This window comes from Parus major, chromosome 3, assembly GCF_001522545.3.
Source record: "Parus major isolate Abel chromosome 3, Parus_major1.1, whole genome shotgun sequence".
Classification (NCBI taxonomy): domain Eukaryota; kingdom Metazoa; phylum Chordata; class Aves; order Passeriformes; family Paridae; genus Parus; species Parus major.
The window spans coordinates 16,871,132-16,888,658 of NC_031770.1; the positions used below are offsets into that span (position 1 = coordinate 16,871,132).

The 17,527-nt window shown below is 40.2% G+C and overlaps 1 long non-coding RNA gene across 7 annotated transcripts in view; it reads right to left on the minus strand.

Annotated features, from left to right (window-relative positions):
• LOC107201791 overlaps positions 1-17,527 on the minus strand; it is a 31,768-nt gene that overhangs the window by 11,844 nt on the left and 2,397 nt on the right. For 4 of the 7 annotated variants that reach the window (XR_002001518.2, XR_001520402.3, XR_004496735.1 and 1 more), the window contains one exon: positions 2,497-17,061. This is a non-coding gene — a long non-coding RNA (uncharacterized LOC107201791). The remainder of the gene's footprint in view (positions 1-2,496; positions 17,062-17,527) is intronic. The other 3 variants (XR_004496737.1, XR_004496736.1, XR_004496738.1) reach the window with 3 other exon arrangements.

The window sequence follows — 17,527 nt, forward strand, 5'->3', positions numbered from 1 at the left end:
ACAGCTTCCTGAATTAAATATTAGAGAGAGTATCTTCCTGGGCATGAACTCTGGAGCCTACAGCATTAAGTAGGGAAGAAAATAGGATGACAACTGGCAGGAGAAAAGTCTACTGGCCCAAGCATATACTTCTGTGGAAATTCAACTCCAACTTCCACCACTGCAACTCTTGAGAAGCAAGGAGGTATCTTAGAAAATATCAGTGCTAGAATGAAATTACAGATGTTAAACTGCAAGTATGCATAATAACTGCTAAACTGAAAGTACTCATAATAACTTAAATTTTATGAGCACGGACCTAGATGTTGCAATTTTAACAGAATTATGCAGATTTGGTGCCCCCTGCTGTCTTTTACTACCAGAGTGACCCATGAAAAAGATGACTAAGTGATTAAAGACACTGAACTGCACAAAACACACTCAAAGGGCAAATTAAGGATGCTGTTCAAAAAGGCACATTTAAACTAGAGGTGAGTTCACAGATTACTTTGGTGAAGCACCCAGGAGCTGAGAAGAGCAGAGCTCTATGTTGGGAATGATCACAAAGAGGAAAAACATTGAGTGCACCATGGCCAACAGGAACCACACAGAGAGCTGAGCTTCAGCCTTGGCACACCTCCATTGCTTCAAACTAGGACCACAGAAAAGACTCAGTTTCTTGTGGGGATAAAACCACATGAAATCCCTGTGGTCTCTCTTCTCGCTCAACACTGGCTCTGCTATATTCCTGCCTCTCACCCCTAAACAGGAGAGTTTAAACAGACTCTAAGTACTTTCATACAATGGGAGTATCTAGAAATCTCAAAAAATACGAGTACCAGTGGTGTCTCCAGGTACACACTGGGTGCATCTACACAAGTTTGTGTTATCAAAACTCAAGACTCCAGCAGCATACCCAGTACAGCAGGCTCCTGCATGGGACAAGCCCAGAACTAACCTGAAGTACAACCCCTCCAAGGCACTCAGCACAGCTGCTGGTGTGGCAGCACAACCTGCTTCTCCCTCCAGAGCAAAACCTCTTGTGTCACACTGCATGCTAAAGGGACTTCAAATGAGACTCACCTGCTGAATCCCACTGTCTCAGAGGTGGTTGTCTCACCTCTCTATCCCCCTAGCTGTTTGTTGCCAGTCCACCCATTTCATAAGCCCCAGCAACCTTCTGGCTTCCTGCTTAACTTTCTGACTTAAAAAAGTAATCTCTCCCTCTTTCCTCACCCCCCTCCACCCAGGGTTGGTTTTCAGATGGATCAGTTTATTGTATGGTCATGTGGGTGCCTGGTCTGATGTAAGGGGGGGAAGAATGTCCCTTTGGCAGCAGTACAGTCTCAGATTGGTTTAAGCTAATCATGAAACTTCTGTCCTAAATCAAATAAGGCTGTGAAGTCCCAATGGGTGCAATGGCTTGTCCAAATTAATAGAGCACATTTCCAGCACAGCTGGGTTGAAATCTTGCTATAATCAATGGCCAAAATATTATATCACTAACTTTAAAAATTTCTCAGTTGGTCTCTTGCCCAGTCTTTGCACTCCTACAGGAATACTACACAATGTAAGTGATAATGAAGCAAAGTCCAGTGCTCCACCTGAGCTGCTGCAAAGCAGCAGACAGGACTTTTCCAGGAAGAATTTCTATTTAAGTGATTTCCTACTACAAATCAACAGGCTATCAAGTGATGTCTTTGTCTGCTTAAGGTCAAAGACATTTCTTTAAAGGGGCCTTCATTCAGCAGTCACAAGTAATCAATCAGTCAGTTACCTCTTCCTTTGGCTATCTGTGCTTGAAAACGGAAAAAAAAAAACCCCAACAAAATGAAACAAAATGAAACAAACCAAACCTGAACAAACAACAGCAATAAGAACAACAACAACAAAACCCCAAAAAGCCAAACAAAAAACTCCACAGAAAAGGGACAGTCCTGTTTTGCCTCAACAGGGGTGTTCAGTGACTTGAGACTGGTGCCTGTATTCCTAAAAATCATGGGTGTTAAAAAAGCATTGTGCTGTACTTCAAGCTTATATGCAGCAGAGGATGCCTCATCATTTCATATTCTCCTCAGGTTGGAAGGCTTTTAGGACTGACATTGAATCTCTGAGTCACTGACTGCTCTGGAAAGGCTTACTGGTGAATAAGATGAAATTTCTGTCATTTGTAGCATTTGAGAAGGTTTTTCAACTTCAAGAGAAAAGAATTTATTCAGTTTCTCTGACATTTATTTATACACACAAGTTTTAAATGGCCATTTTCAACTCTTGAACTCCTGTGACTTAGTGAGATGGAATGATCTGTATTACATCTGCTGTAGCAGTATTTAAACAAACATCCTTAATAAAGTCTTGCTCACTCCCACCATCTAGAAATTCTATTTTGTACTTCACACATTTTATTTTCATACCTCAGAATTCAAAACACCAGAAGGCAGGAATTCGGTCTGGTAACTATTAAATTAGTTGCACCCTGTACAAAATCAACTTGCTTACTACATCCTTTATACTCACCAGTTTACTCAGTGAACAGCCTACAGACACTGTCTAAAAATTCACTTCTATCTCCTTTAAATGCTGTTTAAGTCAGCGGTCTGTCCTCTATTCACCTCTTTTGAGCGTGGAACACAGCCACACACAGCCATGTCAGGGGTTGTGCAAGAAGAAGATTATGAGGGCGGATCCACTTGTTTTGATCTCCCGACAGAGCACGGTGGCTCACCCTGCTACCACCAGGCTGTGGGGCTGCTCCTGCAGCCACCTACCTGCTCTTTTTCCACTCCTAAGCTCTCTTCCTTCTCCCCTTTTCTTGTTTTAATCACAGAAATTAATAAATTAATGTGCATGTCTAGCAGCAATCACTCACAAAGAGCCTGACCTCAATGTTCTTGAGAGTGAGGAGCCAAATTTTAACTACTGAAATGAACTTGAGTGCTGGAAAAGCTGCTTTGACACAGAAGGGAGGCATGCAGAGGGATGAGTGTGGAGGTTTAAGTCAGACCTTATTATCACCAGACCTCAGGGCACTGGCTAATCAGCAGGGGTGTAGCTTTATTGGGAAAAGTGTCTTTTATGATATTCATGTCTGTATCTGAAACATTCCATTTCAGTGAGACACCAGAGACACTTCATGAGCCACTGGAGTGCTGCATCACAGCAATTAATAACAATTACTGGGAGTCTCTCTTCCAGGGCATGCCAAGCCCCAGTGTGTGGGAAGGGATAAAGCACATCACTACTCATGTCTTTCAAGTATGCTCTTCCCAAACGCACAAACCAAAGTAACACACATGGCAGACTTCTTTCTTCTCTCAGCATAATTTTTTTCCTGTAATCCAAGTATTGGGAGACATTTATTTCACCTACAATCATTTACCTAAAAATGCAGATTTGTGCACTGTGAGTTGTAGCTTTCTCCTCATAGGATAAGACATCACTTTTAGGATAAAGAATCCAGAACAGGGAAGCAAAAACTCCAAACTCAGTTCACAGTGTAAACAAAAGACTTTGCACGTGTTGGACATCCTGTCTGGAATAGGATGGCAAATTGCCCTAGGCTTTGTTTATGCTGGCTAGCAAAATATGCTATAAACAAAGCAGAAGGCAAACTGGTTTCTAACATGATTTGTCCAGTCTTTGAGGATTGAAATTAAACTTTTTAAGGCTAAAACCAAACACAATCAACCAGCCAAATTAGTGGAAGTGTTGAAATGAGCAACATATAATTCAAAACAAAGAGTAGGCATCAATGACCCAGAGCCAGAATTCAAGTCATTTGAGTATAGAATAAACAGTTGGAGGGACACCAAGCAAAACCAAATTTCTGCATATCCATATTTCAGGGTTGGGTTAAAGAGCAAAAGATCTGTTCACCATCTCCTTCTGGAGACTAAACCAGGATTGAGTCAAGTGTAAACATATATTAGTACATCAGAAAGCACCAGTATATATTCTTGTGTTAGAACACATTTTAACACATACATTTGTTCTTATCAGAAGCTGGAAGACAAGAGCACTCTTCATCCTGCAGTTAACAACAATGGGTGACAATCTGTTAGCAACAGAGTAAACAATGCACTTTATCAAGCATTACTTCATTTTCACTCTTCTGTTTCCATCTTTTTGTGTCCTTGTAAAGACTGGGGCAGCAGATGTGAAACAAGTACTACTAGATATTACAGAATTCCAAGCAATAACATCCAAAGCCTGTTTTCTTTTAATGATAAATAAGTTCAGCTCCAACATGTGCAGTTGTTTTAAGGTATTTTTATCCTGAATTCAGCATTTAAGGATTTTACAACTTGATATTTCATGTGATCCTATTAAATATGAAACTCTGATGATGATAAAAAAAAAATAGTGGGAAACAGATAATATTTATGTTCTTGCAAAGTGATACTGTAGCACAGCTATTCACCTGGTGTTTTTGTGTGTCTCTTGGTCCTCTCCTCACCCTGATATGGCTGGACTTGCCAGAATGTCTCGTTTCTCCCTTTCTGGCTGCAGTTTCCCTGCATGAAAACCAGGTAGGGTTGAGATGAATAAAGGGTGGGAATACAGATTTCACCCCAGCTCTGGATGAAGACAAGGCACACACGTGGGGAACTGAAGAGCACTGCTGAGGCACACAGTATAACCACAGCTAATGCAGCCAAGACAGGGCCTAAGGCAGCAACTGACTTTGCAGCTCCATCTAATTTCCAGCTTGTAAGTGGATGCCTTCTGACATTGCTCCTTTTGCTGTGTAACTCTTCTTACCTGTAAGAAAAAGCTTCAACAGTTCCCTGAGACATTCCCAAACAACAGATATAGTTATCTATTTATAATGGGCACCTGCTGCTTGGTCCAGTGCAATTAGGCATTCTGAATTTTGAGGGCATTCCTTTATTTTAAACATGCCACCAAGAGTAAATATTTAATGGTCAGTGATCCCTAAACAATAGGGTTTAATTTCTCATTTACCAGGTATATGGGAGTAAATCCATATTCAGTGCTCTGTAATAAAACACAGCTCATAAAGTAATATTATTCTTTGGAATATAAATATGAGGCATTATACAGAGCATATAACTTCATCATTCTTGACTCTGGCATAAATGGTTGGAGGTGAATGCCACCTAGATTAATACTAATTACATCTTGCACCTTTATGAACAGACTGATTATCAGCCAGGCACACAAGCAATTTGTTCTAAGCCACACAATGAGTCAGTGGCAAACAAAGGAGAGGAAACAAGGTTCCTTTATCTCCCAGACTTCTTCTGAGCCAGCTTCTCACCAGCAAGAATTAAAAGCCATTTTATACTTCATAGCTACTTTTTGTCAGTGTTTCACCAGAGTTATAACCTCAGCCTCACAATGTATTAAAAAGCTTTGTACCAATAAATACATAAATTATGTGTGTGTGTGTATGTGTAAATATGGCAAAACACATGGAATAAAGCCTCACAATTCCTAAAATAGCTTATATTTAGTATATGTACACATTACCAAGGAAAAGAGTACTACTCTAAAAGCACATATTTATTGTATAAACCACACTATTTTGTGCAGCCTTTAGGTTCATTGCAATCCTACTGTACTACATTTTTATACTTTAAATAACCACTGGGTGTCACAGTTATCAACAGAAAATGCTTGGGGGACTTTTCCAGGTTCATTTCAATTGGGATTCATGTCATCAGAGATAATACCAATTCCTATACCTGTAACATTAATACCCACTCCCATTCCAAGATATGAAAATGGCTTCCTCTATTAAAAAAATAAAATAAAATAAAAAATCAGAGTTATACAAATGGCGTTCTTTCAGAAAATGTAGCAAAATGGAGATTTATCTTTCCAAATTTAGCCTACAGGTAAGATTTTGTCATATGGCACATTTGTGAAGTTCACTATTGGAGTGGAATTCTAGACTTCATGGACTTGAGGAAAAATTTCTATAGGCTTTCTTTTTCAAAAATTAAGTGATATGACAAACAATTATTTTCTCTCCACTACATAAGAATCCAGTTCACTCTAAATATTTTGACATTACAAATAGCACTATAGTCTTATGCTTCAGGTCCCAGCTCTCAGAATCACACAACTAGCAGAAGAACATTTTCTTAATTTAAAAGTAAGTTTATGGTCTTCATCACAGAAAATAAAATGTGACCACAGTGATTATTCAGGTTTGCAAACAACAACTTTAAATCATGAAAACTGCTCTGTGTGTTCATTCAGTTGCCAGCCCCAAAGGAACAAAGCACTGTTCACCCACCAAATCCCCATGAGATAAGGATTTCACCCACCCATGTGTGTGCCTCACACCAGGAGAACTGGAGAGCTGCTCCATGCATCCAAAGCATAAGCAGCACCAAGTAAGTTTGCAGTTTTAGAGACTGTATCACCATATACGTGATCCAAATGATCCATGAGGAAAGGCTGGCATGGCTGGGATGCCTGGGAGAAGACAGAGTGGACAGCCAAAGGATTGGTGCTCCTAAAGTGCCTAGGAATGTCTGCAGGATACTTGGGAAGCCTCTGTCGTGCCCATGCTAAGGGATACTGGTCTGAAGCAGATGCTAAGAGCAGTCAGGGATAATTCTGGACAACGGGGTTTTGGGGATCTTTGCCAGGACCTGTAAGATGTGAAGAAAGAAGGTATTTCATGGATATCTCCTGTATCTTGGAGTATGAGTTCTGAAGGCTGAATTAGAGTGTGGGTCAGTTACCAGCTGCCACATTTCTCATTCCCTACTTTTTCTTACCCATCTCTGAGTTAAAAAATGGAGACAACTGAAAATGGAAAGAGAGAACTGACCTAATCCCTGAAAATCAGGCTGCACAGAAGCACCTACAGTTCCTGGCCACAGTTCAGGTGACGGGGGAGAGATGCAGGCTGAGACATGGGCAGGTGAGACAGAAATGCCAAACAGGCACTGTCATGAGAGATGTGCAACACAAGGCAGCACTGGCCTCTCTCATGTGCTATGTTTAGGGCCTCAGATTGCCTTAAGCAAATCACCCTGCCCTGCCCAGCATTTTCTAACTCCTCCATTTCCACTTGCTGCCTGAGCAGCTGAAATGACTGTCTCAGCCAGAAATGTGATTTTTTCTTATTTTTTTTCCCCTTTAATCTATATTCATCCAAGTCCAGCTGCACAGAAAAAGGCACATGCAGGAGAATGCAAGCATTATCTAATACATAAAAGATGGATGCAGAGAGGAAGAGAATTAAGCTGTTCTTCATGCCCAGCATGGCATGATAAGAAGTAATGGGTGTGAACTGCAGGTGGGAGGTTTAGATTAGACATTAGAAATGGCTTCTTTTAACAGTAGGTATAATAAGGACTTGAATAGATTGCTTAAGGAGGCTGCAAAGGATTTCAGAAACAGTTTAGACAAACATTTATCAGGAATCATAATGGTATACATGTTTGCAGACTGGAGCAAGGAATGAATTGTTTAAAGTTCATTCCAGTTCTGTTTTCCTGTGATTTTTTGATCCAAAGATGCCTAATGACCTATTTTTTTTTTCTAGGGATTTGTCTTAAACAAATCTCACAATCTTAAAAACCTGCCAGTAAAATAATAAGAAGGACCACATAAAAAATAAACATTATTTCAATTCCTTCTCTTAGTCAAAAAGCCCTCCCACTCTGCAACACATTCAACTACAAAGCTGAATAGAGTCAGTAAAATACTGAAAGCATTAGCAGCACTGCTAACACTGTGGCAATAATACAGCAAGTGATCTGAAATCCCCATTTCTTTTGACCAACTTCTTGCCACTTGTATCTTTCTATCCTTCTTGGCACCCCAACACAACACATAATTTTCTAAATTACTTGAGCTTTTCTGCACACTTTCATTAACATAGCAGGTGCAGTTATTTAGACCATTAATGTCCTAGCAGTAGTCGAAGTTGGGAGTGACCCCACTGCAAATTAACAGTTCAGACACAAGAGGTGAATGGTGCTTTAAAATACAGCTGGAAATCTTCCACTGTACCCAAACAGGACTTGGTCCAAGGTCCTTGTCTGAAAGCTGCCCTCTTAACACAAGTCACTTGAGTTGGAGGAGAAAAGCATTACAGATTAATTCTGGTTTGTGGAGAAAAGAGGCTCTTTTCTTCCAGCTGAAGTTAAAAGCTGCCAGAAAACATCAGCGACCTATTTGGAAATTTTGGACTGACTCCTCATGTGATTTGACCATGGACTTTTTCTCCACTTTCTATTGTATTATTTCTATGAAGTCAGTCACCAAAAACTTCTTTGAATCAAATTCATTCTTTCTGCCCTTTCCCTTCATACTACTGTGCCACTATTTGTCTTTCCCATTCCCATCACTTCTCAGCAATAACTTCCCTTCCAATAGTTTGATGCCAATGTTAAGAAAAAACCTACAGGGAAATCCCCCCTGTGCAACCTGTTCTGTCCATATTACCTTTCCATTTTGTCTCCTCTTTCTACACTATAAGCTTGCAGAGGCATGGACAGACGTAAATTCAAACCAAATATCTACAAAACTAGGGCTCACTTTGCCTGGGCCTGCTGGGATTACTGGTACATGGACATTAAAGACATTGCATTTATGTACTGTAAATAATGCAATGTAACATAATGTCAGATTGTGGGTACTACTGCATACCTCAAGAAAGAGAGAAAACAACCCCCAGGAATTCTTCTTGAAATATTAAAAAATATGAAGAAAAGGAGATGTAAAAAAAGGACAGTGTGATAAATCACATTGAGAATGTGCTGGTCACATGTCAAACCATACTGACAATTACTGAAAACAGAACTGGCCAAGGAATGGGGTCCCACAGCGTGTGTTTGGTAATTGCATCAGCTGTGCTACATATTTTGAATATCTTTGGTTGAGCTACCTGACTTATTACTCATATAACCCTATAGTTAAATGCAGGATATGGCTGCACAGCTCAGCGCAGCACCCCTGCCAAGTAACTCTAAAACAAGACGCTGTAGAGGTGTGTCACAGGGGCGCTCCACCCCGGATAATGAGCACAGCAGCCAGCTGGGAAGGTGGGCTGAGGTGGGAGACCTGCATCTTCCATAGCCACAGCCCACAGCCCAGTGTCCCTCTGGGAAAGGGAAAAAGGATCAGGACAATCGTTAGACCCATCTCTCTTCAAAGACTTTAAGGAACAGCCTTTTTATGTCCATGTAGCACATATGGATGTAAAGATAAGATCTGCTTCTCTTTTAACTGGAGAGACCTCTCTAAGTCAGATTCCAGTCCTTGTTCACAACCACCCAAATTGCTCTTCTGGAGAGCTAAAATGATGGCAATGTGATTAGAAGACAGCAAATTGAGTGTTATATTGTTGTTGATTAATTACATCATTAAACACATTCTAATTTGTTTCAGTGATCCCTGTGTGGCCTCACACAGGTAAGGATCACAAAAAACTGAAGCCAGTGGAGCTTACACACAGGTGTATGCCAGTCTTAAAACAATGTAAATCTCATTTAGGTAAACAAACAACAGGGCAAATATTTCATCTACAAATGTTTATCTATGAATTTATTAAAATAGTAATCTATACCAAATATTACTTGGGTTAATCACCATGAGTCATACCCAATGAACCTCATTCTGATATTCCTCGTTCCTCCTCACATAAAACTTCTGCAGTATAAAGAGAGCAGAATTAGGCCAAACAATTCCATGAGCTCATTAGCTTCACACCACAAACACGAATCAGACACGTGTAAGAATAAAGAGCCAGTCTGGCAAGATACCATGATGCCAAGTCAGGTCAGTCAGGTTATAATAATTTTTAATTAACACTCTTCCAAGTTTCAGTGTTATTTATTTGCATGCCAGTGTCACTCAGAACAATACAATCCTCTTTCCTCCCTATGAAAACCTTGGAAAAAAACTGTAAGAAAATTTTCAGCCTGATCTGGACAAAGAGAAATCCAATGTAATGACAAATAAAAATGATAGGTGAACTTGAAAACCCATAACGGAAACATCTATAGAAATGAGAAGACTGATACCAGTCCGATATCCACCAATAAAGAAACAAAAAACATAAATCAGCATAGGCTGAACACCACAGAAGACATGATTTCTACTATTCTATCTATTTTTATTTATCCAAGCAGCAAAAATTCCTCATCTCAGAGGCTAAATATTGCCTCGCCCCTGAAAATGCTCCCTTTTGAAACATTGCTAGGGTTATTCTCTACAGAACACCAAGGTTCAATGTAAAATGCAGCAGGTTGAGCATTCTAGAAGGTTTCATTAAAAAAATTAGTATTTTAACTATGTTTTTAAAATGCTTGATAATAACTGTAATAAAGTGTAATAACTATGCAATAATATTCATCAAGACTTGTTTCAAAAGCCAAGTCATGGAAGTAGCTGTTGACAATGTGAATCTGCCTCAATTTACTTCTTCTAGTTGAAAAAATCCAAATCACATATCCATAGGGTTTGTTCCATATATTAAATTATTTACAATTTAAATTAATATTTATAGGTATTCATGTTATATAGGTAAAATGATAGAAACCATTAAAGGCATTGAAAGGCATAGCTAAAATTCCTATTCCTATGACAAATTTTAGAACATATGTGAAGTAGCATAGTCTTATTTTTTCACATAATATTTGCAATGTATTTCATTATCAATATTTTGTTAACAATATTGATAAAACACAAATATTTAATATGTTACAAAAGTAAGATGTGGAGTAATATGTTCTGTGAAGAAGACAGATTAAGGATGTTTTAACATCAAATAACTCATAAGATCTCAGGGAAGTCATAATGTGTTCATACCAGATATTTTAGGATATCTGCATGGTCAAACTTTTAAACAATGAAGCAGGTGAGCCTAAGCCTCTTCTCGGTGTTGAAATAATGCTATCAAAATATTGTTGAAGAAGGCATGCAAGTATGTGTTATGGGGTAATTGACCTTATAAAATATAAAAACTAATATGAGAAATTAATGGGTTTAGTGAAGAAAAGTGCTTATTTTAGAGTTTTGTTGAAAAGGCTTTATTTTCAAGATGGGATACATGTATTTTTTCTTTGTTTTTACAAAGGATAAGAGATGGTGAGAAGAAAGAGAAATTGCTGGCAGTTCTGCATACATAGAATGCTTACTGCATTTAATCAGGAAAGGTTTTTAAGCTTTCACCTTGCCTTTTGTACCTCTGATGATAATAACTTTAATAGTGTGCATACTTTTAAAGTAACAAATCTAATTAAGCATCAGTGACTATCCTTTACAATCTAATGAACTGCACATAGGCTCTAGTTAGGCCCAAGAGTTCACAAGACACATACATGAAGAATCAAGGGGATGGAGAGCTCTGGGAGTAGCTTCAAGATAAGATGTGGTAGGTCTAGACCCTCAGAGATCCCCAAAGGTCGTCCTCGGATCCTTCCTGCTAACATCCTAGGAGACCTTCTGCTTTTCAGGCTACCTGTCAGCAGTGGTCTGAACATCCCTGGCTGGCTGGCTTCCTCCCACAGCTGCATCTTAGGAGCCATTATGACCTTGAGGACAGATGATTACAGATCACCAAGAAGGGATGTGATGGCACAGCTCTGCAATCCATGAGCCACAGGCTGGCCTCTCAGTAACACGGGAGTTACTAAGTGCTACACTGCCACAGCTCACTGTGGCTGCCAATGGCACACTGGCATCTCCCAGACAATGTGACACTGTGTGAATTTCCAGATTTACAATCACAGTGGTAGAAGGTAGGCCAGAATTCACCTCTTTTAACTCTACTCACCTATGAGTTAGTGATGTATGCTAATATCCCTGGGCTAGGCTCCCACAGTATCACTGCAAGACACCAGAAAGCAACACATCCCATCCTATGATAAGGATCTGGGATGAATCACCTTTGTGGCTGCCTCCACCTCTCCAGAGGAAGCCTATAAAAATAGCTTGGGCCAACTGCTTAATTCAGAGATGTACGAAGTCAGGCTAGATTAATACCATGAATTATGTTTTTCAAAAATAAAGTTCTATCAAGGTTTTCCTGCTAACATTGTTGCTACAATAAAAACAGTAAAGCAGATTTATCAAGCTACCTACTTTGCATTTGTGTCAATGCTCCTGGCAAAATGAAATTAGTTCTGTTCAGCTGTGTCTTTGGCAATGCACATCTTTGGCAGGGGACTCCTAACAACACATGGGTATTCTTTTAGCTTCAGGGAAAGGAGTCTTTGTCTTTTAGGATGGAAAGCTTGAGCTCATTTCAGGACGTATTGTGAAGTTTTGAGAGGCCATGGTGTGCGATATAATTAGTTACTCCAAGGTGACAGATTTGTTATAATTCATAAAACCAGGTTCCAACTGTGAAAATGCAGTAAACAGCACTGCCCACAGAAGTATGTCTATGTATGCACTGAAATATTTAAAAGACCAAGCCTTTGATGCTAATTTTGCAAAATTCCCCTTTCCTCCTTCCAGCTGGAACTACTTCCCACCATGACTCCCAGTACTGACATAACCAGCAGGACACACTCTCTCAGATGTGGTGCTCTGAAGAAGCACTATTAAATCAGAATTCCTGACAAAGAAGGTGTTGGTATTTATAGAAAATGAGAAACTACCTCAGAAATTCTACAGATGTAATTGTGTCTATTGTATCAACTTGTCCTGCTGGATAAAAATAGGAATGACAATATCTAGGGTGTCCTGCCCATTAGTCCAACTGGTGATGAGTAATGCAGCCAAATGCATGTCAGTAAACCCTACCTACCACATCATGCTTCAGAAACCCTCTTGGCACTCTTGTTTAAGAGAGAAGCCACAAAAGTATAAAGGTTTAATCTGCATGTATTTGAAATTATTATATTATTTATGAGGCAAATATTAAAATAAGGTATATTAGTTGCTCCAAATATGTCTCAGTAAAAAACTATCTCTGCCTACATTCCACAGATTATACCCCCTTCAAAAAACCCCCAATATTATAGAAAATTTGGTGAATGTTACACTTTCAATTGGAGAAATCAGGTTGGTTTAGTACAAAAGACCCAAATACATTAGTCAAAGACAAAAAACTAAACTCTCTGATACTAAGTGTCTTTGGGAAAGGATCTGAAGAAACTCTTCTGGAAATCAAAATGTCATGTTTACAGGTTATTGAATCACATGGATTTAACATCTTACTTCCTGAGCTATTAGCCTCAGACAGAACCTGTGTCCTGCATGAGCATCCTCCTGAAAGCCTGAGTGGTCAGTCTTCAGTACCATGCAGTGCTCTTGCCCACTCCTGCACCTCAGGACAACACCCTTGTTCTGGACAACACCCTTTTTCAAGCATGCGGAAAAAGTAATTTTGTGCTGGACTAGTGGTGGTGTCTTGGGTTCTTTATCAGAATAGGTATTTGAAACTTCCTCAGGTCTTAAGTCTGAGAGTGCCAGAGCTGATGTAACAGAAAACATTAGATGAAGCGGTGAAGACTTTTTACTACATAAATGTATGGAGCCATACATACAAAGGAATCTTTCCTCTAATTTTGTGGCTCTTTATTTCTGATGTAAGTACTCTGTATAAGCAGGGAAGGAGGAGCTTGTACAGGAAGTTGCATTTTAAGTAAGGGTACAATTACTAGAAAAATTAATGATTTCCCTTAAAATAAGGGGCACTTAAAGAGTGCAATGACATTCTTGTGACACTAGCTTTTAATCTCTTGCCCAAAGTAAGGAGAATCTTATTCACTTGCTGTTTTAAACACGGACTTGGAAAACCATATATTCCTGATTAAGAAGGGGAAAAAATTAGTAAGTAATCCCAGGGCTCCAAGGAGCTATTCACAAGCTAAATGTTAAGATGTAATCTTCTGCTGATTATGTAATAATTTCCCCTCTGCCCATTCGAGAGTGGATATGAGATACTACACTCTGCATGCCTGGTCTTGACTGTTTAGTTCCAGGTGTGAGAGCTCATTGCAGTTGCCTAGAGAAAAGCAAAGTGTACATGTCATTCTGGGAGAGACAGGTCCTGATTTCAAGGATAGGCAATAGAAGGTGGTGTGTCACCCCATCCAGGGTTAGGCTCTAGGAGCTATGTAGGAGTTGGCAGACACAGCTAACAATCCTGAAATAACAATTGCCTTGAGAGGCAGCACAAAATAAAAGGCAGGGGAGCAGCCCTCAAGTAGGAAAAGTAAAATAACTGTGACAATAGCAGGACAAATCTAATCTCACATAAAAACACCAATAATTCATCTGAGACCTGGACATGAAATAAACATGCTGATATTAAGGAACACAGACCACAAGAAACAACAAGCTTGAAAACCTCCATGGAATAAAATCAGTGATTGGATTTTCTGTGGAATATCTGCCAGCTCCTGCTGCACACAGTGGTCAGAAGGGGATTTTATAAGTGTTACAGTGAACATTTACACCTATCAAGATGTGGAAAAAAAAAAAAAAAAAGAAAAATCCAAGCACGCTGTTATTCTGTACATTGCAATCCACTGGAGCACTGTCATGGTGGACTACTGTCTTTCCAAGTCCTGGCTACACATAACTTCTGAATATATCTGAAAATGCCCGATACATCACAGGATACGTAAACAGATTTTGCAAGGTGATATCTAGGATAGTCCCAGACAGATTTGCTGCGTGCAAAGCAAGTCTGACATGTAAGATTCACAGCATAAGCAATATTGTCTTGCTCAGAGAAGTTGCACAGTAAGTACCAATCTGGCAGCACACCCCTTGCACATGTGTGTTTTATCTGTCCTTACAGGGAAGTCTGAGTTCTCCCAATACATTGTGTCCTGCACATCCAGAAAGACACCTCTGGCAACGGAAATGCAGGGGAAACCCTGCCATGTATGCTCTTCCTATGAGAAATTGCACTGACCATGTAACAATATGACACACCCTGTATTAAACAGGACGTTCTGTACCACATGGGATCCTCGGCACTTTCTGACATTTACTTTTGTGACCACACCATGCTGTGCTTACCCAGGAGAGTGCAGAGGTCAACATCAGTACATGCACATGAATTTGGTGGACAGAAGACACTGTGTGATTACCTAATATTTAATTAAGTTGCAATAACAGCACTACTGCCCTTATCCTCACCACCCAAACTCATCTACAAAACAACATGATGGCTATACTGAAGCTTTGGGATGTAATATCAGAAATCCCCGAGACATAATGATTATCCAGTCACCAATACTGTTCCCCCCCAACACAAGGATAGTCTTGTAGAAAGTATATTTATAATGACAGCAAAATTAAATCTGGGCAAGATATTTTGCAGGTCACTGGTTCAACCTCCTGCTCCCTCCACAGCTATCTTCAAAGACAAACTAGGTTGCTCAAAGTCTTTTCCTGTCTAGTTTTGTTTCCAAGGATGGAAAATCCACAGCCACTCAGGTAAAATGTTCTGCCGCTTGACCACTCTCACTCTGAACTTTTGTTTTCTTACACACAATTGGAATATCTTTGGGTGCAGCTTTTCACTTTTGTCTCTTATCTTGTTGGTGACCATCTCAGAGAAAAGCCTTGTGCCTATTTTCCCTATAATTCTCTCTGAGAAGGTGCACATTGTAATTAGATCCTGCTGTGGCCAAACCCACTTCCTCACACAGCATGTGCTCCAGTCCCTACCACCTCAGCAGCCTCTGCTGAACTTGCTGTTCCCAAACTGGACAGTGCATATCCAGTGTGGCCTCACCAGTGCTGCACACAGAGCTCATACCTGCTGGGCATATGGATAATGCAGCCCTGCAGGTGTTGAAATCCCATGAAGAACTTCTTTTGTCCACCAGGATGGCCAGCCCCTTTTCTGCTGGGCTACTTCCAAGCCAGCTGGTTCTCAGCCTGTAGCGTCCCATGAGGATAGTCTGTCCCACATTCAGGACTTTGCCCTTGTCTCTGTTGACCAACACAAGGCTCTCATTGGCCTGCTCCTGCAGCTTGGCAAGCCTGCTCTGTCTGGTGGCCTCCTGGGTATCAACTGATCTCCCCAGCTTGGCAAGAGGACCAGCTGAAAATCTGCTGAGAGGGCACTTTGTACCACCCCCTGCGTGGTGACCTTGTCAAAAAAGATTTGCTCCAGTATTGATCCCTGACCTCTCCTAACAGGGCATCAGCCAAGACTTCAAGGAGACACAACCCTCAAGTCTGGGGGTATAGCCTGTTTTTCACACACACGGTCTGCCTACCCCAGCCACATCTCCCCCGTTACAAGGTTATTGAGGAAGCCCACCAAAAGCCCTCATAAAGACAAGATAGAATGGCATCCTCTGCTTACCCCACGCTCACTAAGCTCAAAGTCAGTGACACTGGGTCAGACACAACTGAACTTAAATGTGTGACATCAACCTTTGTTCAGTCACCTGCAGTCTTTTAAATGCCATGAACTTTCAAATCCAATCAATCATAGGGTGTGAGCACAAAATAAAACTGGCCAGCTCCCTCAACACTCAAATGAGTGTCATGTGGTCCAGTGGACTTGTATATGGCCAGTTTGACAGAACGGAACTTTCTGTGGGTAGTTTCCCTCCTCTCCCCAAACCCAGCTATCAGCCACAGAAGCTTGAAAGATGCAGAAGGGTTTTTTTCCAGCAAAGTACAGATGAAAGAGGTCTCTGCTTTTCCCTTGGCCTTTATGTCCAGTTTAATCACCCAGTTCTGCAGCAGTCCCACATTTTCCCTTGTCTTCCTTTTACTGCCACTTCACCCATAGAAGCTCTTTATATTACCCTTCATGTCCTTCAGTCGTAACTCCAGCCAGGTTTTGGCTTTCCATATTCCACTCCTCTACTAAAATACTGACCCCCATCCTCTCCTGCATGAAGTGATGGAATCTCAGACCAGTGTAATTTGCTTACTATTTGCTGAATAATTTCTAGAAATGCTGTTTAAGGCAGGTGCTTATCTTTCATCCTTATCTTGTTTTTTGGAAGTAGCAAGCATATCCAGGTGCCTGTTCAGGCATTTATTTAGCTGGTACTGTGGAAAATGTGATTGTTCTAAATTATTCTTTCTTCCTTTGTTCTTTGTTGTTAGTTGGTTTGTTTCCAGTAACCTCAAACTTGGTACAGAAAGGAAAGTACACACCTGATAGAGAATCAAACAATTAATTACCTTCAGTATGCAGTTTTGAATGCTAATCCATCTCTCGAGTATTTTCTCTAATATTTTGCAGTATTACAGCTCTGCTGAAGCAGCCTCACATGGTTATTATCAAATAACCCAGGCCCTTAATGAGAGTTCCTTCCTATTATTCAGATCTGGACTATGTGCTCCAGCCTCCTCTAACACAAAATGGTGGGGAGGAAAAAAAGCAAAAAAAAAAAGACCTAAATTAGCCAAAGTTTATTAGTTCTAGCCAGCTCATAAACAATAAATTCAAGGGTTGTTTTTTGCTTTTTTTGACTTTCCAGACCTAGAAACCGAAAGTGTTTCTTGCTTTTCAGGTATTTGTATTTAGTCTAGAATGTCCCAAGACAGATTTCTCACACTTAAGAGATACCACTGGTTCAAAATATTCTACATTGGTAATTTCATTGGTTGTTTTGACAGG